Raw genomic sequence first — 25728 nt, 5'->3', positions numbered from 1 at the left:
AGTCTGGTTTAAGAGCTGCCAGAGGCATGGAAACTGCTCTCCTGAACACCTGTGAAGATCTGATCTCTAACCTTGATTCCAGCATTCCTTCTGTCCTCATACTCCTTGAACTGAACTTTCCTCTGCTTTCGACACGGTTAACCACGCCATCATGATCAATCGACTCCGTGAGAACCTGGGCATCATGGATCAGGCCCTGGAGTGGCTGACCTCCTTCCTCTTGGACAACACCTCCCAGATCCAACTTGGTCCCTTTCACTCCCGCCACCTCTCTCTACCTGGGCGTTCCACAGGGCTCTATCCTCTCACCCTGGTTATTCAATCTCTACTTGGCCCCTTTGGCCCACCTGATCTCTACCTTCTCTAACTTTCAGTGTTATGCGGATGACACTCAGCTTTCCTTCAGGTTCCCCTCAGCCTACTCTCCTCTCTCGCTCATTCCTGGTGTCATCTTCAACTCCACTCTCTCTTTCTCTCCTCACATCTCGGACGTTGCCAAGAAGTCCCGCTACCAGCTGCACCTCCTCAAAGGGACACTTCCCTTTCTCACTTTCCCCCAGAAGCTCACTGTCTGCAGAGCCCTGGTTCTCTCTAGGCTGGACTACTGCAACAGCCACTTTCTTAATCTGCCTTCCTCTATTCTCCTGCCTCTGCAACTAATCCAGATCAGGACTGTGAGAATGATCCTTGGCCTCAAGCCCAGCGACCATTTCTCTCCAGCCATGAAATCTCTCCACTGGCTCCCGGTGGCTGCAAGGATCAAGTTCAAGACCCTTTGCATTGTGCACAAGGGTTTCTGGGGCTGGGATCCGCACTACATCAATTGCTCTCTTCCAAAATACCTTCCTTCTCAAGCCCTAAGGGTTAGATGCTTTTCCAGACAGATAGTGGGAGGTAGATCTCTCTCCTCAGCAGGTGCCTCCCTTTGGAATGGTTTCCCTGCCCCTCCCAAACTTGAGCCGGACCACCTGAAGTTCCGAAGCAGCTCAAAATGTTCCTCTTCTCCTCTGCTTTCTCTCTCCCTCCCCTGCTGACCTACCTGTCTGCTGTACCAACTGGTTGCTTGGTCTCACTCAGTCCAGGCTCTTTCTTGATCAGCCATCCTTGCACTGCCTCCGGGCCTATCACGCAGTTAGGGGCTGTAACTGTAACCCTACACTCCCTTGTTCTCCTTGCACTACCCAGAGCCACGCTGCCCTGGATGCACTTACTCAGAAAATTGCTGCCCTGTTTTCCCCTCCCCTCTCCCTTGCACTTCCCCCTCCCTTTCCCCTTGCACTTCTCGCTATCGCACTTGCACAATCTGAATGACAGAAGGCTTAATAAGATCATTTGTCTAGTCCTCCCTCTGTTTTCCTTCCCTAAAACACTTGTGTACAGGCGGTTTATATATGACTTATCATATCATATAATTTTATCACAGATGCCCAGAAAAATATACAGTGCCGCAGTAAGAAACGGGTAGACTGGCAGAATCCAAATGCCAGTCTAGCCAGGTAATTACACTTAGCAGGACTGCTTTACCAGAAATGCCCATTTAAAAAAGTCATACCAAACTGAGGAATGACTAGAGTGGATGCACCAAAATGCCTCTCTAGCCACTATTACCATATATCTTATATCTACCCCAACCTCCAAAATCAGCTCATTGGCCCAGAATTACCTCCACGTCCCTCTTCCTTGTCCCAATGCTTATTTATGAGGCTCCTTGCCTCATAGGTAAGAACTGGGATGAGGAAGAGTGGGACTAGGAGTAATGAAGAAGATTACAGGTAGCTAAGTCAGGCATTGCCTTCATGTACCGATACCTCAACCCAGTCCTTGTGTATGAGGCATAGTGCATAGGGCATAGTGTCTCATACACAAGTACTGCCTCATACACAAATACTGGGATGAGGAAGAATAGGGCTAGGAGTAATGAAGATTACCAATAAGTAATCAAGGCATTAAACACAAGTAGTGGTGCAACACCATTGAGCTGACTGGGCTTCAGCACTCCCCCCTCAAATTTTGGGCTATGTTGACTTGACAGAAAAGGACACAGATGTTAAACGGCACCTGGGTTTTGCTGTTAACAAGGGCCCGGCCCAGCAATTACTAATGTACAGCATTTTGCTGTTAGTATCTGCATTCAAATGTCATTTTTTTTAGGCAGTAGAAATTGTGATGTGGGTTTAGTACTTGCATGCCAGGGGAGTGATTGGAAGGGTATTTAGGTGCCAATCAAGTCAGAAGTCGGAGGCGGCGGCAACCTCCTATAGGCGTGCGGCTTGACATCTGGGTAGGGCTTGTAGGTCCTCTCCTCTAATACGCTTGCTGCGTATGCCGGCGTCTCCTGCAGTCGTGGTTCTGCTGTCCTGCGGCTCCAGTGCGCTTTAGTTGCTTCTGTGACCCCAGCTGCTCCAGTGGTTCCTTGCCGCGGCGCCTTGCGTCGGATTCCACCTGCATGTCGAGGTTGGTCATCAGTGGCCTCAATGTTTTTCGAATGGATACGAGGCTAAGGCATGTTGGCTGGAGGTCTGGGAGTCTGGGAGCACTTAAACAGCCGGTGAGCTAATAAATTAGCTAGTAAGCTGCTGTATAAATTGATGGCGATAAGTGTGCCTTCAGGAGCATTGACTATGGTCTTTGCTGTTAAAATCCTGCAGTTGTGGCTGTAGTATTCTGCCTGGGGTCTTCACTGGTTTATAATGAGTGAGAAGGGTGGCATTACGGACCTATTGTCTGAAATCATGGAGTTCACGGGTCTGCACAGCAGCACACAGGGAACTGGTGCTGGAGATTATGTGGACTCGGTGGACACAGTGGAGTCAATCTCTAATTCTGCGATGTCCTCTCAATCTGAACAATGGCCCCTGCTTATGGCGAGTATTGCCAAAGAGCTTCTCCTTTGCACTAGTCCTTTTGACCTTGATGTTCTAGTGGATGCCCTGGATGATTGGGTGGTGGACATTCGTCAGACTAGTGTGAGCCAGGTCCCTTTGATAATCGCGCACCCTAGTCTGCCTTTATTACAGCCTTCTAAATTGGACTTTGCATGCCAAGTTAACCTGCAAAGAGAGTTGATAGATTTTGCCTCACAAACTACGTTCCCTAGTGTGGAGCCCATAATGGCCAAGCCGTGAATGGACAAGGGACCTCAGTGATCAATGAAAGAGTTAAGTCCCCTAATGTGTGTTGCAAAGGCTCAACACAGGTTGTATCTTCATCCTCCCTGGTTCCTGTGTCTGGTTGACAAGCAGCTAAACCACCCCTATTGGTGTTTGAAAAACGTAACTCTGTCTCTCTGTGGAATCTACAATCCTGTAAGTCACAATTGCTTAAAATAAAGGACCAAAGAACCCATGACTTTGTTTTGGACAAAAGGAACTTAGTTATTACTAACATCCCGAAGGTGGAAGGCAAAGAGTCTGAACAAGCATTGCGTAACAAGGTACTTGCCTGGTTACATCAGAGAACAGGTCCGGAGGCTGTTTGATGGTCTGATTTGATGATTTGTCGCAGATTGGACATTAATGACTGGTGCACTCATCCCAATACGGACTGTGTACTGGTGAGGTGTGGGGGTAGCATTCTCCCTGCCTTCCTAAGACGTTGTAAATATATTCCCAGAAGAACCACTAATTGTGATTTGATTTTGTAATTTGCTTGTTTGCTGGGAGCTATCCTCTTGCTTTTTTCCCTGTTATGCTTAAAGTCATGATGTTATAGTTCATTGCCATGTTATATTGTTAGATGCCATGCTTGTATGTTTCTTTTATTGATTAATGTGAAGTCCTTTTTTTTCTCTTTTTATTTTGGCACATGTTCATTTATCTGTCTTTATGTTGTTGGTCTTGTATGTGCTCTCACGCCTACGGGTTTATGATGCGCGATATAAGTGAAATAAAGTAAAGTAAAGTAAAAGTAAAAGTAAAAGTAGAGAGTGAACAGGAGACCAGTCATTGTCACAGCAGTCTATAAGTGGGTGCTTCCAGACTTAAAGGAGAGTGTTAACTGCTTGTAACATTGAAGCTGCACTAGAATAGTCTCATTAAAATGTATAAAGAAGTTAGATGCCCTCACACAAATAAGTTTGCTCCTCCCCACCACACGTGAAGTTAGCGCCTCTCCCAACATTTGAAGGGTTAGCCCCCCTGAAAGGTAGGTTTTGTTGCACCCCTGAACACACGCACACACACCATTAACCATATATACACATTCACACCCAGCCATCCATACATTTAAGTGTGCACTCTTTCACCATACAGGCACACCCAGGCAGCCACCCAAACATTTAAGTGTGCACCCTTTCACCATACAGGCACACCCAGGCAGCCACCCATACATTTAAGTGTGCACCCTTTCACCACACAGGCACACACACCCAGGCACCCACCCATACATTTAAGTGTGCACCCTTTCACTGTACACGCACACCCAGCCACCCATACATTTGTGTGCACCCTTTCACCATACACTCACACAGGCACACGTCATGGGGTTGATGGGAGCCATAATACTTCAAAAATAAATTGTTTCTTTTTGAAGTCACTCTGACTTCATAAAGAAATGATTTCTGTTAAGGACTAAACCATAACGGAAATAATTTCTTTATGAAGGCAGAGTGACTTAAAAAATAAACTATTTGTGATGGGCTGCCCCCACCTCATCACGTGGAGGCTTCCAGCCTAGGGTCTTCATGTCATGGTGTGGGGGCAGTCCTACGAACTTCAAAAAGAAAGTTCCTTTTTGTATTCACTCTGCCTTCATAAAGAAATTATTTCTGTTACAGAAATAATGTCTTTATAAATGCAGAGTGAATTAAAAAAGAAACATTACAAAAAAAAAGTGAAACTTTTTTTTTACTCCATGTGGGGCCCCCTTCCAGGCAATGTGGTCGCGGGGCCTCCCACACCACGGGGACCCCTGTTACGCCAGTGTGTACTGTACATTTTCCCCCAATATGTTTCTTTTGGATCCATTAGCTGGCCATGGGTAGTAAAAACATCTTTCGGGCCCTGTCCAGTGAGCACGCCCTTTGGCCATGACCACTGTATATTTTAAAGACAATGGGCCTCATTACGATGATGGCGGTAGGGGGTTAACAGGGCCGATAGAGCTGCCGGCCCCATTAACCCCCTACCGCCTCATTACGCGGTCTGCTCGTGGGACCCGCTAAGGACGCCTGGTAAAAGCAGGCGTCCTTAGCGGGTCCCGCGAGCAGACCAGGATGCTAACACCGGGCCCGTCATTAACGGGCCCGTTGTTAGCATCATCCCCACTCCCATTGAGCCCTATGGGGACTGAAATGGGAATGGGGAAGTACCGGGTCCGGGTTCCTTGAATGGGGAAATACCGGGCTCTCCAAGGTCGGAATGGCCCGGTATTTCCCCATTCAGGGAACCCGGACCCGGTACCCGGAATGGGAGTAGCCATTCCGCAAAAAGCAGCATGGTTACCTCCAGGGTCGTAATGAGGCCCAATAGGCCTCATCAGGGGTTGGGCAGAGTGGCAAAAATACAGCAGTAATGCTATTAACACTGCATTAACGCTCTACCCAATCCCGAGTTTGGGCGGGAAGCTGGATATTTACCTCCAGCTCTGAGCTGGAGGTAAATCTACAGCTTCCCGCCCGTTTTCAGCGTTATTACCGCCAGCGGTAATAGCACAGCAAATCCCCATAGAGTCCTATGGACTCTCAAAAAAAATGGGGAATTACCTCCTTACCACTAGTCAGGATCCTTATAGCGCCAGACCTAGTAGCGGTAACCTTAGTTTTGTTGGCGGTATACCAGCACAATTACCGCCGGGATACCGCCAAGGCCCTGATGAGGCCCAATCTATACAATCTTGTGTGCCATATTCTTTTTCATTTGAATATCAGTAAATACAATTCCTCAGTAAATTACAAAATGTTTGTTTATTCGTGCTTAAAAGTCTGTCCGAGGACAAATACTAAGTGAATACATATGAAACTTGAATGAACACCAACATCACACTGCAATATGTTAAATTGACATACCTACATAACTAAACTCATACTCTTTCATTCACATGCATACCTTAGACCAGTCTTGTGTCTGGTCCACACACAGACTGACCAAGGCGGAATACCATCCAAATCAGAGTTTTGTATAGGAACAGTAGAAAACCTGATTATACAATCAATTAATCATGAACAAAACCTGCAATTAACTGACAGGATATAATTCTTAATGCAATTCTTCATGTAGTGCAATCTATTGCCAAGTAACTTTCAAACATGCCAATACGACAGAGCAAAGCTGCCACATTTTACCTGACAGTTAATGCTGAATCTTTCGACATAACCTGTTTGAAAAAAACGGCCTACTCGAGTTTCGGCTGGGGTGGCTCAATCTATTCGAATGAGCCCAGCATTCTTTAGGGCCAAAGTAACTGCTAGCATGGTAGATGATCTACCTTTGGTGAAAAGATAATAGAAGAGTGGTGTAGCAAAGCCACATGCAACGCCTGTATCTTAAAAATACAGGCAGACACATCTGCAGATACCGAGAAACGTGGAGAAGTACCTGGTAAAAATCGGGGGTGGTCAAAACCAAGGAGCAGACTTTGTGCTGTCAATAGCGGACCGAATGCTAGCAGGGAGCCGGGTAAGGGCATGAAACCTCCTCTGGATCACAAGGAATCTAATCACAGAAAAGGATATGCATTAAAGTTGGTTTTGCCACTCAATTCATGGCTGACATAACTAAGGTCCTGCTGGTACTAACACAGTGCCCGAAGGTGCCTACATAGTGTGAGGGGGTAGTGGTAGTGGGTACTTCTCACCTCTCAAGATAAGTCAAACAGTTGTCAGAAACATGACAATATTCTCTCACCTACTTCCCCTAATGCCCACAGCTAACAATTGCTGTATACATTGAGACAGCAGACAAATGAATGAGACAAATGACTGATGTCTGTAACACCCCATGCAGGTGATTCTGGATATCTGCAGTTGGCGTGGCTGATGACCCCTGTGCGTGACCCATGTACACCACATGAGACTGCCTACAACCATGCCTAAAGCCGGACCTGCATTTGCATATAGTGCATATTTGGACTTCTGAAGGCATGATTCAGGTGCTTGGACCGCACAGGAGGGGCCCTGACGTATGACACGGACAAAGTAGGGAAAATAGTCTCAGTGTGTGCTATGCTCCATAATGTTTGCCTACGGAGAAATCTGCCTCTACCCCCCCTCCCCCCCACCCCGATACTGACAGGCCACACCCAGAGGAAGATGGATATGACGACCATGTGGCATGAGCCAGGCCAGAGGACTGAGGGAAGGAAGATAGGGAAGGAAGTTTGGCCCGTCAAGCACTAATAGACAATTACTTTTAGTTTCTTGACCTGACCTAGTTCACAACCTGCACAGTTTGAATAAAGAGCACAAGAACACAATCATGAATGTCCTTGCATTTAATTTGTTCAACAGTTTTTTATCTACCTTTTTCAAACTACATCCCCCCATCCTCTCACCCACAACCAACACCTCGGGACACAGACGACCTGCCCCCACGCACCACCAACACCACAGCACACAGTCTCTCCAAACCCCCACCCACCCCCAACACCCCAGCACACAGTTCCCCCTTCCCCCACACTAGGTCGTGTGCATCATTTGGACCCTCAGGCCAACAGTATGCATGCTAACCATGATGGGTGTGCCCTCTTCCCCCAACCCCCATCATTCGGGGAGTGTGAGCACAGCTGGCGTTGTGACCTCTGCTTTAGTGTGCCTTGCTGGGATTCCTCTGTGGGGCTGTTGGAAATTGAGGCAATAGAGGATGCCATCTGCAGCTGCTGGCAGTGCAGGGCATTACTCTCCCTCATCTGCTCGGCAAAGACAGCTCCCGCACCCTCTGGCCAAACCCAGTCAGGGAGGCTGTGGAGCAGCCACAACAGTCCTGGTCCATGCATTGTCCCGGGCCATGCTCTTTGTGGCCCCCCCTGATGGCTTCACTAATGGCCTGAACATGCTTGTTGTGTGATGTGGCACAGCTTTACATGTGCCACTGCCGTTCCTCCATGGCATTGAGGCGTGCCATGTCAGTGCCGAAGGCGGCTGTCTGCTGGGATGAGGAGGTCTGACGTTGCCTGTTGTGGCTCACTACAGCGGACCCATATGAGCTCATATGAATATCCTGATGTGGGGTGTGAGCAGGCTATCGCCATGCTGCGCCCTGTGGGGTTGTCCTGTGTTCAATTTCAACAACTGGGCTGTTTGGTGGCATTTGGGATGGCCGGTGCTGCCTGTGGCATTTGTCAGGGGCACAGCGACATGGTGGCCATCACTGCTAGGGCTGCTCCACCCTCCCTCCTCCTGGGTGCCGGTTATCTGGGTTGTGTCCTCACTTTCAGTCTGGACAGCCACAATGGTCTCCACGCCAGCTACAGGTGTGCCCCTGGCGGGCTGACCTTGTGCAGTGGGTGTGCCCATTCTGCGGCTGGGATAGGTGCGGTGCGTTGTATGCCTGGGCGTGACCTGATATCCCCTTTGCAGGGTGGTGGTGCTGGCGCGGGACACATGCGTGTAGACATCCTGCTGTGTCTTCGTCCCCTGATGCCTCAGGTGATGGCTGTATGCCTGTAGGAAACCTTGGGGATGGCGTTTTGGACACATTCTTTCATGTGTTTTGGCATGTATGGCAGTAATTACAGGTTGAGGGGTGGTGCACAGGGCTGTTGGACTGATGCACGGGCCTGGCCTGCTTGAGTCTGGTAGCGGATTTGCAAAGATGGGGCCACGTGCTGAGGGGTGGGTGTAGTGCGTGTGCGAAAATTAGCTAAATAATATGGCGCTGGTGCACAGCCATTTTGGACATTCACTTCCACATTGCAATGAAGGTCTATGTTTCTGCAAGCTCAGTTAGAAGGCAGACATGATTTCTGCAACAGTTGCAATATTTTAGTATGACGCAGATGAGCTCACAGTGGGGGATAGTTTTCGTATTGTTTGCTCAAGGATGAGCCGAGAAGGGAGTCAGATATGAGTAGGTGCATTGATAAGGGTTGCTGGGAACAAGAGCGCAGGAGACAAGGTGGGTTTTTCCACTGTCTGGATTTTTTCACTCTTGCCTCCCATGCTTGCTGTCTGTCCTTCGACCGGGGGCAGTCTGCAACCTATGAGGGGTGGAGATTCCTCCCCCTTAAGAGTAGACGGTCCCGATGAGGTGACAGAGAATTGGAACCCTGGTTGTTGAAGTCTCGCTGAGAAGGAGGATGCTCTGCTCCAGACCCCGTTAGCTGATGTGTGATCTCTCTGCCTACCTGCCTTGGGACTGGGTAGTGTTGTCATTGCTGAGATGAAGCTTTGTCCTACAACTGCCCTAACAGTGATGTATACTTGTCATATTCGTCCTGTTTCAGGTATTAATATGTAATCATCTGCATTTATTCTATATTTATATGTATGTCTATGCAGTTTGAATAAAGGGCCTGTAAAGAGCCAATTATTTTCTAAAGACTGGTCTAAGTGAGTATTATTGCCTTCCTGAGTCCAAGAATGTTTAGTTTGTATAATAGGATGAGTAATTCTGAGGTCATTACACCTGTCTGAAAAGCAAAGCATAGTGGCGCTGTGAGCAGGGCAACTGTGATGAGACTGGTTCCAACTACCAAACGAATCTGAAGCTTGGACACAGAAAGGCAATTCTCTTTAGTTTTTGTGATTGTGTATTGCACAATTGTGTTCGAGGTATCTTGATATGGACGTGAACCATCTATTAAAACAATGAGTTCCTTGTTTAGGAAAAAGGCAGTTCCACAGGCGGCGATGGCCCCGAAGTAATGATCCCGCGGTGGACAAAGAGTCCTTATGACTAATTGGCACAGACTTGGGCATGTGGCGCAGGTTTGAGTGAGACCTGAGATATGAGTATAGGAGAGGCGAGTCCAGCCGAGATGGCGGCTTGTTTCCAACAGGTACTTGTAAGGAAGGGAAAGGAGTGCTCAGCTTTGGGTAGAAGGGGTTGGATTCTGTTGCATGCGTTTAGACAGATGCATCAGCAGAATGTAGAATTGCATTGAAGTTGGAAACAGAGTTATCTGCTGAGAAACAGATTGCGCTAATGCAGCAACTTCAGATGAAATTGTATCATGATAAGGCACATAAATATCAGGCAGTGGCCGAAAGAGCGACTGTAAGAGTTGCCCGATACAAATATCAAAAAAGAGGGAGAGTGAAAATACGCAAAGTGGCAACAGTGATTGCCTCTGCAGGAGTTGATTGGGATCCTGACCAATGGGACGGGGATGTATTTGACAGTACTAGTTCAGAGAGTGGTTCAGAAAAGGAGATATCATCTAAACCAGAACTTGACAGAAAGGAGGTGACCGTTAAACCGGTTACATGTAGATGAGCTAGGGCACATCCGAATAACCGTGGGGGTAGTCTAGTGGATTTGAAAACGTTGAAGGATTATTCTCAGCAGGAGGTTGGGGAAATCATCTATCAATTGAAACAGAGGGTCTGTGAGCTCCGTTATGATGGATGGTCAGATTGTTTGATGGAGGTGCTGTAGACCTTCTTGTGGATTTGACCGATTGCACAAGGTTCCTGCCATTGTCCCATGAAACCCATATTCAGGAGGTATTGCGTGCAGGGCCCCCTCCTGATGCCCAGGGGAGAGAGTCGCAAGTGTCTTTGTTACAGTTGGCTGCTCAAGAGTGTAATCGCAAGTATCTGATTACGTCAGATTGCCCTACCGATAAGAATAAGTGGTACACACTAAGAGAGGCAGTCCAAAGAATCACAGAGCATGCTATAAAAGAAGTCATCCATATTGATGATCCAGAACATATGGGGGTAGTGGCATTGTCAGTTTCAGCCCGAAATACAATAATTCAAACTGTTCCACCACCCTACAAGAATGTCATTATGACTTTGCTGGTGAGGATGACAGGTAAATTAACGAATGAAGTGGTCGATGCTATCTGACAGTTAGCTGATCTAGGGGAATGGGACAAAGCTGAAGAGAGACCCTGCGAGAGAAAGAGAGAGCGGTGTAGTGACAAACGGACTCCTGGAAAGAGATTTGACAGTAGAGATTCTCGTGTGTTGAAAGAAGACATGTTTCTGGTGCTACTAAAAGATGGAGTGCCCTGAGAAGACATTGAAGGGATTGAAACCTGGGAAATGTACCAGCAAATAAAAAGTGAGGGCTCGATGGAAAGGAGCGGTACAAACAGAAGAAACGACAAGTTGTGAACAAGCAAGATGGGGACCTGTCCCTTTCGGCGCCGCCTGAAGAGGAGATAGATGAGGGGTCCATGTGGACAGCTTCACCATATCAGCTGACATATGCTGACTTGTGAAGAGTGGTGAGTGCGATGTTGGAGACAGAGTCCAAATACAGGCATGCAAAATACGAATAGGATCGTGGTCAACTCTGCTAGCGTCTGCCCAGATTAAGGTAGACAGACTGCCTCATGTGAATGTGAAACTATTCTGGCATTCAGGGAATACGCAAGAGGTTCGAGCTTTGATTGATACCGGGGTGAAGGCCTCATTGATCCATGGCAATCCTTCAAGGTTTAATGGTAGACATTTTACCATAACGGGACTGGGAGGGAAAGAGACCCCCGCAGTTAAAACAAAAGTTGATATGAAAATTGGTAATTTGAAAAGCAATACATATCAAGTGTTGATTGGTCCCATACCTGAACATAAAATTGGCTTTGGTATTCTGGAGGGATTGACTTTAGGCCTCAGAGGTAAAACTTATCAGTTTGAAGTGAGTGCATTGACATGTACCCCTGTCATTGTGGGGAAATTGAAGATTCCCCCAGTGCAGGTTTATTTGGCCACAAAACAAGTGTCAATGAAGCAATATCATGTTTCTGGGGGGCATATGGAAATTTCAGATACTATCAAGGGATATGTTAAAGCGGGCGTGTTACGTCCTGTGACTACGGCTTGGAACAACCCGGTTTGAGCAGTTAAGAAGCAAGATGGAAGTTAGAGAATGACTGTAGATTATCCTGAGTTGAATAAGTACACTCCTCCGTTAATAACCACAGTCCCAGATGCCGTTACTCTGATTGAGAATGTTCAAAAGTTTAAGAGAACTTGGTATGCAGTGATAGATTTGGTCAATGCATATATCACCGTGGTGATTGCAGAAGAGTGTCAAGAGCATTTGGCATTTTCTTGGATTGGGAGGCAGTATACATGTCAATGTTTACCCATGCACTATTTGTCACCGGCTGGTGGCAGAGCATTTGGACAAAATACCATGCAAACCTGATGTACAGATTTCACACTATATTTATGACATTTTGATTCAGGGAAAGGATGAGCCGAGTGTGCAGATGCATCTAGAAGTAATCATTGCAGGATTGAGAAAAGAAGGATGGGAAATTAATTAAACTAAAATTCAGGGTCCAGCGGAGATTGTGATTTTTCTGACAATTCAGAGGCATAATGGGCATTGTGAAATGGTGCCAAAGGCCAAACAGAAGATTCTTGAGTTCACTACACCTGTGAATAAGAAACAAGCTCAACAATTCATAGGGTTGTTTGGATTCTAGAGACAGCCTATACCCGATTTGGGGCAGATTCTAGCGCCTCTTTACAAAGTGACACAATCGAAATTAGACTTTGAATGGGGTGAGGAGCAAGAGAAAGCTTTTTATCTAGCGAAAGCTACGATCCAAAAAGTGCTTGATTTATGGCCGTTGAGAGCAGGTGAGGGTGAGTTAAATGTGTCTGTACATGACAGTTACGCCAATTGGAGTTTGTGGCAAAAACAGGACTGGAAGCGTGGGATTTTGGACTCGTAAGTTATCCGAGGCAGGTGACAGATACACTCCCTTTGAAAAACAGTTTTTGACATGCTGGTGGGCTCTTGTGGATACAGAGCAAATGACAGTGGGTCATGATGTATTGATTTGACCAGAAATTCTGATCATGCAATGGGCACTGAGCTAAACACATTGAATAGAACATGCTCAAGAGGCTGGCATTATTAAATGGAAATGGTACATTCAAGATCGTGCTAAAATAGAGAAGGGTGGAATTGCAAAGTTACATGAGCAAGTGGCTGGTGTTCCGCTGGTTGATTTAGAACCACTAGATGTAACAGACATCTGTGCGTCTCCTGTGAAACGGGGAGTCCCTTATGGGGATTTGGTGAGTGAACAAACTGAACATGTTTGGTTCACTGATGGTTTAGCTAAATATGTGGGGACTGAGTGACACTGGAAGGTAGTGTTGTACAATCCCAAAACGAAGAACATTCTGACAACATCAGGAAAGGGAAAGAGCAGTCAGTTTGCGGAATTGTATGCGGTTTATCAGGCATTGAAGCAAGAAGCGCCTGGTCAATGTTATGTTTACACTCACTCGTGGCCTGTGGCTAATGGACTGGCTGTTTGGCTGCCGACATGGCAGAAGAATGGGTTGAGGATTCATGCCAAAGAATTATGGGGAAAAGAACTGTGGCAGGATTTTGGCAAAATGTTAATGCATAGTAAAGTGACCGTGTATCATGTAGATGCACATAGTGCGACAGACTCATTGGAATGTTGGTTCAATTCTGTTGCAGAGGAACATGCCAACATTTCAGCTATGGACACAAGGTCTAAGGAAGATGATTTGGAAGGGATTGCTAAGAGGGCACACCAGAAAAGTGGGCATCTTGGAGAAAAGGCTACTATCAGGTCGGCACAAGATCAAGGAATTAGCATTTCTTTAGACAAAATGAAAACAGTGATTTTGCAATGTCCGGTGTGTCAGCATCAGAAACAGAGATCCATTCCACATGTAATTTACCTTGCTTCAACATTGAAGCAAGGTAAATTACCTGCACAAATTTGGCAGATCGATTACATCGGTCCGATGCCAATCAGCAGAGGATGTCAGTATGCATGTTCAGTTGTGTCCACGTTGTGGACACGTATTCAGGATATCTGACGGTGTTACCATGCAAAAGAGCTACGCAGTTGAATACCATTACATTGTTAGATCAAGTGGCAGTGTACTATGGGGTTTCAAAGTGACAATAGGTCACATTTGAAATGAAAACTGATTTAGGACTATTTTCAGTAGAAGGGCATCGAATGGATTTTCCACATCCCTTATCACCCCGTGCTTAAGGATTGATTGAGAGAATGAATCGTTTTTTGAAAGAACAGTTGCGAAAGACTGATGATGGTAACCTGAAAGGGTGGCGGAAGCGCATTCTGGATGCGGTGCAAATGTTGAATAACTGACCAATTGAAAATGATGAAACTCCATTAATGCGTATGTTAACGCCAGCTATTCAAATGACACCGAACAGGGCATTTGAAACGTTGATATACTGGGACATGTTACCTGCGGCCCTAACCCTTATCGAGCTACACCAGAGTCTGCAGGGGGGGATTTGCATGCTATGGAGGAGATCAGACTTGAGCCCAGAGGAATCAGTGTTATTGGCATGGGAATTGGAGTGCAGATTCCATCAGAACATATAGGGTTAATTGCCCATAGAACTGGATTAACATTGAGAGGGATCCAGGTACTGGGAGAGATTGTTGATGCAGATTATCACGGATAAATAAAGTTAATAGTGATCAATAGTGGGGAGAGGCAATGTTGCCTATCTACAAAGGGGACAGAGTGGCTCAACTGATTATCGTCCCTGTGAAATTATCCATGATGAGAAAGGGAGAGCCACCCACTGTAGTTACTACATGTGGGGATAAAGGTTTTGGCTCATCAGACAAAATGGTTCCAGGAGCGAAGGTTTGGGTCGAGAAACCTGGTTCCGGCAGATATAATTGCAGCAGGGGAGTAGCAGGTTTTCTAGTGATGGAACCAGGAAAGAGAAAATGCAGCCACATCCCCGCTGAAAAATGTTATTTACGTGAGTGATGTACTTCACTGATATCTTGTTTTTCAGTTAAAAAAAAAGTTCCAGACCCTGTGTTTGATATTTGCGCTTGTGGATTTGTGTAGAGTCCATAAAGGAGGGTCTGGGGACATGCAAAGAGATGTGGCGAATGTCTCCATTGTACAGCTGATGCGGATGATCTGGATAGCGACTGACGGCTTTGATGTTACCACGCTGCCTAACACTGGTTCGACTGTATTGTCAAGGAAACTTCGTGACCATGGGCGTGATGCTTTGCCCTCTTCCGCGATGTCTGTATCTTTTGTGCGGCATGGCTATGCTGTGATTGTCAAGCAATCTAAGAATATGTGTTTTTTTTTTATAGCCCGTCGAGTTTTGAACATCTCACCTTTTGCCTGGCTGATGTTCATGATGCTTCGAACTTGATTTCAACGTGTCTTGTGGCCGTACCAACGCTGGCACCTGTGCTGCGACACTTTTTCGGAGTACTGCATAATAATTCTCTAGTGAAGGACTCGGATGTGATAAATTCCTTTTCTGTCTATGAGTATTGCACATTTTGTTCTGACACTGATCGTATGTGGAGAAATAGGACGGGTATTGTCACTTACGACATTGCTCAGGCTGATGTCTGCTATGTGATGACTTGGGATCCTGAACACATTGGCAAGTGTCAGCAATTGGACTTGGCAGATGAGAAAAGCAAAACTGATTTTGAGAAGCGTTTACGTGCACTTTATAGGGGTGCATGTACTGATGTGTCTAAAACAATGTTCTGTAATTTCAGTGTTGTAGCTGCCAGCCATCTCTGACATGTGAAACTTCCAACTGGTTGGCTATTTTCCTGTTGTAACTTTACCTACACCTACATTCCTGCAAATATCTCTGGTGGACTTTGTGCTTTAACGCGGCTCGGTTTGATGATGTTTCCTTTACAGCCTGCGATTCATTGAGCTACACGTTCTGTTCATCATATTGGCCTATCGCCAGATTGTGATTCTAAAATGCATTTGTTGTCTGAACCTGAGGTTTTAGCACTTGCATTTTCTTTGGTGGGTGTATGGGGGTTAGCCACTGGTGGTTATAAATCCTAGATTGGATTAGCTTGTGTAGGGGGTAAGGGGCTTAATGAGACAGATCAGGCTTTAACAGAGCTGCTTTTGGCCAGCAGAAATTTCAGAACAGCCATAGATTATTTGTTTTTGAAGCATAATTTGGGTTTCAATGCTGTTGAAAGCATGTGCTGTTTTGAATTAAATGACCATTCCTGTTCTATTAAGAAACATGTTGGTAATTTGAATGATCTGATTTCCCGAGTAACTCATTATCAGGGCGGGAGTTGGTGGGATCAACTGTTTTCCTGGATTCCTTTAGGATTGCGCTATGCTTTTGTTTGCGTCTTTGTAATTGTTTCAGTTTTGGTTGTTTGTTGTTGTTGTATCTCATGAATTCCTAATTTAGTAGGGATGTTTTGTTGGTTTCAGAAACCGTCATTTGTTTCATTGGGGTATAATAGTTGACTGTCCATAGGGTGGATTGTAGTGCGTGTGCGAAAATGAGCTAAATAACATGGTGCAGGTGCGCTGCCATTTTGGACATTCACTTCCAAACCGCAATGAAGGTCTATGTTTCTGCGAGCTCAGTTAGAAGGCAGAGATGATTTCTGCAACGGTTGCAATATTTTAGTATGAAGCAGATGAGCTCACAGTGGAGGATAGTTTTTGCATTGTTCGCTCATGGACAAGCCGAGAAGGGAATCAGAGATGTGCAGGTGCACTGATAAGGGGTGTTGGGAATGAGAGCGCGGGAGACAATCTGGCTTTTTCCACTGTCTGGATTTTTCCACTCTTGCCTCTCATGCTTGCTGTCTGTTCTTCGGCCGGGGGCAGTCTGCAACCTATGATGGGTGGGGATTCCTCCGCCTTGAGAGGAGAAGGTCCAAATGAGGTGACAGAGAAATGGAACCCTGGGTGTTGAAGTCTTTCTGAGAGGGAGGACGCTCTGCTCCAAACCCCGTTAGTTGGTGTGTGATCTCTCTGCCTACCTGCCTTGGGACTGCGTACTGTTGTCGTGGCTGAGATGAAGATTTGTCCTACAACTGCCCTAACAGTGATGTATACTTGTCATATTCGTCCTGTTTCTTGCATTGATATGTAATCGTGCTTTTATTCTATAGTAATATGTATGTCTATGAAGTTTGAATAAAGGGCCTGTAAAGAGCCAATCATTTTCTAAAGACTGGTCTATGTGTGTATTATTGCCTTCCTGAGTTCAAGAAGTTTTAGTCTGTGTAATAGGATGAGTAATTCTGAGGTCATTACACGTGTCTGAAAAGCAAAACAAGGGGGCACATGGGGATGTGATTTTGCTGTGGTTGCATTGTCTGGGGTACATTGGAGGCATAGCCATTGCTTGTCTTACATGCATATGGTCCCCATGGCCAAATGGATTGTTGATTGATAGATTGATTGATATTTTATTTGTATCGCGCTGACACACAAGTGGTTCAGAGCGCGACAAGGCAAGGGAGGGGAACAGGGGAGAACAAAACAATGATCTTACTAGGCCCAGTGACACTGAGAACGCGCAAGTGCATGGGAAAGGGAAGAGGGGAAAAGTGCATGGAAAGGGCAGAGAAGAGGAAAGTGCGGTGCAGAGGAGAAACAGATAAATAATAATAAATAAATAAATAATAAAGGTAATAAACAGTGGTAGTGCAGCCAGCAAGTGGCAAGTGCTGGGTTTAGCAGACAGGGTATGTCTAATAAGTGCAGAAAGAAAAGAAAGGGGGGAGGCACTGTATGGGTACAGATACAGAACCCCAGTGCAGGGGGGGCCCGGAGGCAGTGCACGAGGGTGGCAGGATGAGCAAGTACCTGGGCCAGAGGACAGAGGGTGACCAGGTGCACAGTGCTGAGAGAGAAACAGAATCAGCAGGGGAGAAGGGGGTCGAAGGCAGAGGCAAAGAGGAAGGTCTTGAGGTGCTTCCAGAACCGGAGATGGTTCTCCTCAGGTTTCAGAGTGGCAGGGAGGCTGTTCCAAAGGGAGGCCCCCGCCGAAGACAGAGATCTACCCCCAGCTCGTTTCTTTGGAAAACGACTGACCCTGAAGGAGTTAGAGGTTGAGGAGCAAATGAGCTTGGGAGGGGAGATATTTACGGAGGGATAGTTGAAGGTATTTTGGACCCAGGCCCCAGAAAACCTTGTGGACAATGCACAGGGTTTTGAATGTAATCCTTGCATCCTCTGCGAGCCAATGAAGAGATTTCAGAGCTGAAGAGATATGATCCCAGGGCTTGAGGCCAAGGACAAGTCTTGCAGTTTTGTCCTGGATTAGTTGTAAAGGGCGAGGAGTAGAGGCAGGTAGATTTAGAAAGAAGCTGTTACAATAGTCCAACCTAGAGAGAACCAGAGCTTGGGAGACAGTGAGCTTCTGGGGGAAGGAGAGGAAAGGCAAAGTACCTCTGAGGAGGTGCAGTAGGAAGTTTGACTTTTTACAGATGTCAGAGAAGTGGGCGGAGAGGGAAAGTATGGAGTCAAAGATGACCCCGAGGTTCTTAGCCCCACAGGTAGGGGTAGGACGAGGGCCAAGGGAGGCCGGCCAGAGAGTGAGGGGAAAAGATGGTGGAGGTGTACCGATGAGGAGGATCTCAGTCTTGTTGGCATTTAGGCAAAGATTAATGGTGGCACACCAATCTTGAATGGCAGTAAGGCAATCAGAGATGAGAGAAGCAGAGGAGGTGGCCGAGGGCAGCCTGAAAATGAGTTGCGTGTTGTCAGCATAGCACTGGAAATTTGAACAGAAAATCCCAATGCAGTGGGCGAGAGCTGCCAGGTATTGGTTGAAAAGCCAGGTCGAGAGGTTAGACCCCTGGGGAACACCACAGGTAGAGAGGGAGATAGATGATAGGAAGGACCAAAGTTGGACCTGGGAGGGTCGAGCAGAGAGGAAAGAGGTCAGTCAGGCCAGAGCCTGATCTTTGATACTGAGGTTATCATGGAGGCGGTGAAGCAGGGTGATATGATTGACTGTGTCGAAGGCGGAAGAGAGATCGAGTAGGATAAGGACAGAGGGAATGTTAGAGTCAAGGTTGGAGATCAGATCTTCACGGACATTCAGGAGAGCAGTTTTCGTGCTTCTGACAGCTCTGAAGCCTGACTGGTGGTCATGGAGAGGGCCAACAGAATCTGAATGAAGGTTAAGCTGAGAGATGGTCAGCTTTTCCAGGAGTTTACCCAGAGACGGAGTAATGGAAATTGGGCGATAGTTAGACGGACAAGAACAATCAGATGTGGGTTTCTTTTTAAAGAGGATGCACAAAGGAGTGCTTAAGAGGGGAGGGGAAGAAACCTGAGGCAAAGGAGAGGTTGCAAAAATCGGCAAGGGCCGGAGTGAGGGTATCAATGTGATCCTTGAAGGTTTTAGAGGAACAACGATGAAAATGTTTTGACAAGGCTTTCATAGATTGGATTTGTCTAGCGACCTCAACAGGGGAGAAGAGAGGCAAGGATGAGAAAGAGGGTGGGTGGGTTGTAGTGCGTGTGCGAAAATGAGCTAAATAACATGGCGCAGGTGCGCTGCCATTTTGGACATTCACTTCCAAACCGCAATGAAGGTCTACGTTTCTGCGAGCTCAGTTAGAAGGCAGAGATGATTTCTGCAACGGTTGCAATATTTTAGTATGAAGCAGATGAGCTCACAGTGGAGGATAGTTTTTGCATTGTTCGCTCATGGACAAGCCGAGAAGGGAATCAGAGATGTGCAGGTGCACTGATAAGAGGTGTTGGGAATGAGAGCGCGGGAGACAATCTGGCTTTTTCCACTGTCTGGATTTTTCCACTCTTGCCTCTCATGCTTGCTGTCTGTCCTTCGGCCGGGGGCAGTCTGCAACCTATGATGGGCGGGGATTCCTCCGCCTTGAGAGGAGAAGGTCCAAATGAGGTGACAGAGAAATGGAACCCTGGGTGTTGAAGTCTTTCTGAGAGGGAGGACGCTCTGCTCCAGACCCCGTTAGTTGATGTGTGATCTCTCTGCCTACCTGCCTTGGGACTGCGTAGTGTTGTCGTGGCTGAGATGAAGCTTTGTCCTACAACTGCCCTAACAGTGATGTATCCTTGTCATATTCGTCCTGTTTCATGTATTGATATGTAATCGTGCATTTATTCTATAGTAATATGTATGTCTATGAAGTTTGAATAAAGGGCCTGTAAAGAGCCAATCATTTTCTAAAGACTGGTCTAAGTGTGTATTATTGCCTTCCTGAGTTCAAGAAGTTTTAGTCTGTGTAATAGGATGAGTAATTCTGAGGTCAATACACGTGACTGAAAAGCAAAACAAGGGGGCACCTAGGGATGTGATTTTGCTGTGGTTGCATTGTCTGGGGTACATTGGAGGCATAGCCATTGCTTGTCTTACATGCTTATGGTCCCCATGGCCAAATGGATTGTTGATTGATAGATTGATTGATATTTTATTTGTATCGCGCTGACACACAAGTGGTTCAGAGCGCGACAAGGCAAGGGAGGGGAACAGGGGACAACAAAACACTGATCTTACTAGGCCCAGTGACACTGAGAATGCGCAAGTGCATGGGAATGGAAAGAGGGGAAAAGTGCATGGAAAGGGCGGAGAAGAGGAAAGTGCGGTGCAGAGGAGAAACAGATAAATAATAATAAATAAATAAATAATAAAGGTAATAAACAGTGGTAGTGCAGCCAGCAAGTGGCAAGTGCTGGGTTTAGCAGACAGGGTATGTCTAATAAGTGCAGAAAGAAAAGAAAGGGGGGAGGCACTGTCTGGGTACAGATACAGAACCCCAGTACCGGGGGGGCCCGGAGGCAGTGCAGGAGGGTGCCAGGGTGAGCAAGTACCTGGGCCAGAGGACAGAGGGTGACCAGGTGCACAGTGCTGAGAGAGAAACAGAATCAGCAGGGGAGAAGGGGGAGAAGGCAGAGGCAAAGAGGAAGGTCTTGAGGTGCTTCCAAAACCGGAGATGGTTCTCCTCAGGTTTCAGAGTGGCAGGGAGGCTGTTCCAAAGGAAGGGAGGCCCCCGCTGAAGATAGAGATCTACCCCCAGCTCGTTTCTTTGGAAAACGACTGACTCTGAGGGAGTTAGAGGTTCAGGAGCAAATGAGCTTGGGAGGGGAGATATTTACGGAGGGATAATTGAAGGTATTTTGGACCCAGGCCCCAGAAAGCCTTGTGGACAATGCACAGGGTTTTGAATGTAATCCTTGCATCCTCTGGGAGCCAATGAAGAGATTTCAGAGCTGAAGAGATATGATTCCAGGGCTTGAGGCCAAGGACAAGTCTTGCAGTTCTGTTCTGGATTAGTTGTAAAGGGCGAGGAGTAGAGGCAGGTAGATTTAGAAAAAAGCTCTTACAATAGTCCAACCTAGAGAGAACCAGAGCTTGGGAGACAGTGAGCTTCTGGGGGAAGGAGAGGAAAGGCAAAGTACCTCTGAGGAGGTGCAGTAGGAAGTTTGACTTTTTACAGATGTCAGAGAAGTGGGCGGAGAGGGAAAGTATGGAGTCAAAGATGACCCCGAGGTTCTTAGCCCCACAGGTAGGGGTAGGACGAGGGCCAAGGGAGGCCGGCCAGAGAGTGAGGGGAAAAGATGGTGGAGGTGTACCGATGAGGAGGATCTCAGTCTTGTTGGCATTTAAGCAAAGATTAATGGTGGCACACCAATCTTGAATGGCAGTAAGACAATCAGAGATGAGAGACGCAGAGGAGGTGGCTGAGGGCAGCCTGAAAATGAGTTGCGTGTCATCAGCATAGCACTGGAAATTTGAACAGAAAATGCCAATGCAGCGGGCGAGAGTTGCCAGGTATTGGTTGAAAAGCCAGGTCGAGAAGTTAGACCCCTGGGGAACACCACAGGTAGAGAGGGAGATAGATGATAGGAAGGACCAAAGTTGGACCTGGAAGGGTCGAGCAGAGAGGAAAGAGGTCAGTCAGGCCAGAGCCTGATCGGAGATACTGAGGTTCTCACGGAGGCGGTGAAGCAGGGTGATATGATTGACCGTGACGAAGGCGGAAGAGAGATCGAGTAGGATAAGGACAGAGGGAATGTTAAAGTCAAGGTTGGAGATCAGATCTTCACGGACATTCAGGAGAGCAGTTTTCATCCTTCTGACAGCTCTGAAGCCTGACTGCTGGTCATGGAGAGGGCCAACAGAATCTGAATGAAGGTTAAGCTGAGAGATGGTCAGCTTTTCCAGGAGTTTACCCAGAAACGGAGTAATGGAAATTGGCCGATAGTTAGACGGACAAGAACGATCAGATGTGGGTTTCTTCTTAAAGAGGATGCACAAAGGAGTGCTTAAGAGGGGAGGGGAAGAAACCTGAGGCAAAGGAGAGGTTGCAAAAATCGGCAACAGCCGGAGTGAGGGTATCAATGTGATCCTTGAAGGTTTTAGAGGAACAGGGATGAAAATGTTTTGACAAGGCTTTCATAGATCGGATTTGTCTAGGGACCTCAACAGGGGAGAAGAGAGGCAAGGATGAGAAAGAGGGTGGGTGGGTAACTGTTGGAGGGGCAGCGAGAGCAGATGGAGAGGGGAGAGGATGGGGCGGGGGAGAGGGTGGAGAGGCTGGATAGGATGTCCTGGGTTTTTGAGATGAAGTGAGAGGCAAGGGCATTGCAAAGAGCCTTGGAGGCAAGAGGGGGGTAGAGACTATAGCAGGGTTGGCCAGCTCCTTGCAGATTTTAAAGAGCTGCACAGGTTGATTGGGGGGGTATCTGGTACTTGTCGCCAGCTACCAATAGGGCACTGCTGTGCCCCCAGCATGCTGTGTGGTGTATGGGGCTTGGATGTGTCCCTTGGCTGCACTCCCCAGTACTCTGGCTCACTGGGGTGGCCTAGGTGCACTGGCACATGGGTGCTGCCTTAGGTGCCTGAGGTGGCTCTCACGCACTGCTCCCAGTCACAATGCCCGGTTCATGGGTTTTTCCACGGGGGGATGCTGTAGTGGGCTGTTGGTGTTACATTTCTGTTGGGGCGTTTCACTTACCTTCTGCCTCCTGGGTGCCAGCGCCACCCTCAGATCCTTCTACTCCCTCTATCCCCTCCATGTCAATCACTGTGCTGCAGCATTCCTCCCAGGGCATCAGGTCGAGTTGTGATGGTGAGCCTCCCCCTGTGGCCAGACTGTCTATTTGATGCTGGGACAGGAGTCCCCGTACCCGGAGGTCATTCCATCGCTTGCAACAGTCTTCCCTGGTGGCTGCCAGGGGATCAGATTTTAAATGGATTGTGATTTTCAAAATGGCTGCAACAGTGTTTCCCGTTCTGGCAGTGATGCATTTCCCACTGGCGCTAGCGCTCTTTGTGCTGGATTTTCTGGTGGTAGCCCGCTTTCTGGTACTATTACCATCAGACGCAATTGGCGTTACCGCCGGGGCCGTGTGCACGTGCATGCATTCTTGTGAAGAGGCTTGAAAAATACATTGTCACACAGACAAAAAACTATGGTACTTTGCTTGGGAGGACCCAACTAAAGGACATCAAAAACAATAAAGGACTCAATGAGAAGAGAAGCCAGAGTGAAGCCTGCCATCCATGGGAAGTTCAAATCCGGGAATGAGAAAGTAAGCAGAGGAAGCAAGCCCTCAGCCTGGAGGACGCAGTGGACCGGTTGAAGGAGTCCTCCGCAGGCAGCCGGAGACCTGAGCTGAGCAGAAGCTGGGAAGGGACTGACTGTGGTGTGACCTCGAGAAGGTGGACTATTTGGTCCTTCAACTGGGCCGATACCGCTATGCCGGGGACCCTGTGGAGCCGAAGCAGTACAGCAGGGAGGGGAGAGAGAGTGACAACAAGCGTTCAACAGGAACGTCGAAACCAATCTCCCCAGGAAGAACCAGTGATGTGGCCCCACCAGGAAAGAGGCAACAGGAGCTATGGCAGACCTGGTAGGTGATTGGGGGAGTGTAAAGAATATATCAGGAGTGATCTCCCTCGGTTCAGTAGCTGCACCAAAAGTACAAAGTGTAACGAATACACCAGGACTGATCTGCCTCATCACAATAGTTGTGCCAAGAGTACCAAGTGTGAAGCACACACCAGGAGTGATCTCCCTCATACAAATAGTAGGGCCAAAAATACCAAGTGGGAAGAATACACTCGGAGTGATCTCCCTCTTCACAGTATTTGTACCAAAAGGTACTGAAGGTGAAGAGTACACCAAGAGTGATCTCCCTCATCTCAGTGGGTGTGCCATAGATCTCCAGAGTGAAAAGTATCTCAGGAGTAATCTCCCTCGACACACTAGTCACAAGAGAGGCATTCAGCCTAAAGAGCAATACGGGAGCCATTCCCCATCATAGTGTTGTTGAAAGAATTAGAAGAAACCATGGACATTGTGGGAGTAGCCTTCCTTGTTGTAGTACACAAGAAGAAGAGAAAGGAATCCAAGGAATATATGTGTTGTTAAGAGAGAAGGATTGTTGGACATTTAATCAAGCCCTAGGAGTAGCCTGGGAAGAGTTACACGGGCTTATAAGAAGTGTTGCAAGAAACTACGAGCAGAAAGCCCGAACCAGCTGGACCAGGACAAGGAAGTCATTCTCCTAATGCTATTTATGTTAATACCTTTTGATTAGTGATAGGGCCTTAGTAGGAGAGTTTGGACAGAGGACGGGCACTTTTAGTTTGACAGCCACCCTAATGACAAAAACCTGAGTTATCCTTCAGTTAGGTAGGGAAAACCCTATAGATATAGGGAAAGATAGGCAATTTTTTAATTATTTGAATAAAGATCTGTCTTGGAAATGCCAATCCCCTTTGAATGACTCCTGCTTCTGGCAGTCAACATCAGGATCTCAGAACACAAATCCAAAATATGATGCAAGAATCTGTCACAAATCTGCTGTGGAGACTATGGAACCGCTGGAAGCTCCATTGACTAACATACTCACGGCCTGAACCCTCCTCAGCAGTCTAGACTTCTCCCAACATGGCTGCCGCAATGCTTATTCTGAGAACAGTGCATCGCGAATGTGAGTTGCAACCTTGCTGCGGCTCGGTCAGACGCTTCGAAGTTCGTTACACCTCCTACACTTGTGCTTTCCTTCCAGCTTTTGTTTCCCCAGTCCCGCCTCCTCCGGTACTGCATCTCACTCGTTTCTCCCATCTGCGCATTCTGCGCTGCCACGCCCTTCCTCGCACAGCATATGCTGCGGTAGCTTGGCTCCAGTAACTCATCTCCCTCTCCCAGCGCTCCCGGCTGGTTTCCTTGGGATTATCACTCTGTGCCTGCCCGCTGACTATTACTCTCCTTCCTGTTTTCCCCTAGGTCTAGTCTCCCACCTTCTCTCCTGCTCACTTACCTGTGTCTTTGCTTACCTTACCTTTTCTGGAGTCATGGTTCCCGACTGGTGCATCTTGGGACTTGGAGTTTCGCTTCACATCTCCCATCTGTGCAAGCCTCATACCATCACAAACCCTGATCACCTACCTTATAGGTACGACTGCCAAACCTTTGGAGCATTCGTATCTTCTTTCTGGAGTACAAACCTGCAAGCCGACTTGTCTGCACAAAACCATTGACGCCAGGGTTTTTCTGCCTAACGACTTTTCCCTGGATTGGGGTTGGCTACCCGGGGTCTCCGTTGCCAGGCAAATTGATTGGTAGGCAAGGTGGCCTCTGGGGAGCCCGCCCTTATCTCTTCCAGAAAAAGAGCAAGAGTAAGAAACTTACACCCCAAAGAAGAAAGAAGAAGGACAAGTCCCCAGTCACTTCTACAGGAGACAGGTGAGGAGATGGAGGAAGAGTCCTACAGTGGTGCCCTCTATCCTGCCCTAGATTCGGAGAGTTTGCAACAACGCCCAAACGTTACCATTGCGAGCTTGTACAAATACCAGCAACTAGTCACTGCCC

The sequence above is a fragment of the Ambystoma mexicanum genome, chromosome 7p, assembly GCF_040938575.1.
Source record: "Ambystoma mexicanum isolate Mex_15411 chromosome 7p, UKY_AmexF1_1, whole genome shotgun sequence".
In the NCBI taxonomy this organism is placed as follows: Eukaryota; Metazoa; Chordata; class Amphibia; order Caudata; family Ambystomatidae; genus Ambystoma; species Ambystoma mexicanum.
The sequence above is the reverse complement of the archived record's forward strand: the minus strand, read 5'-3'. Positions refer to the sequence as shown.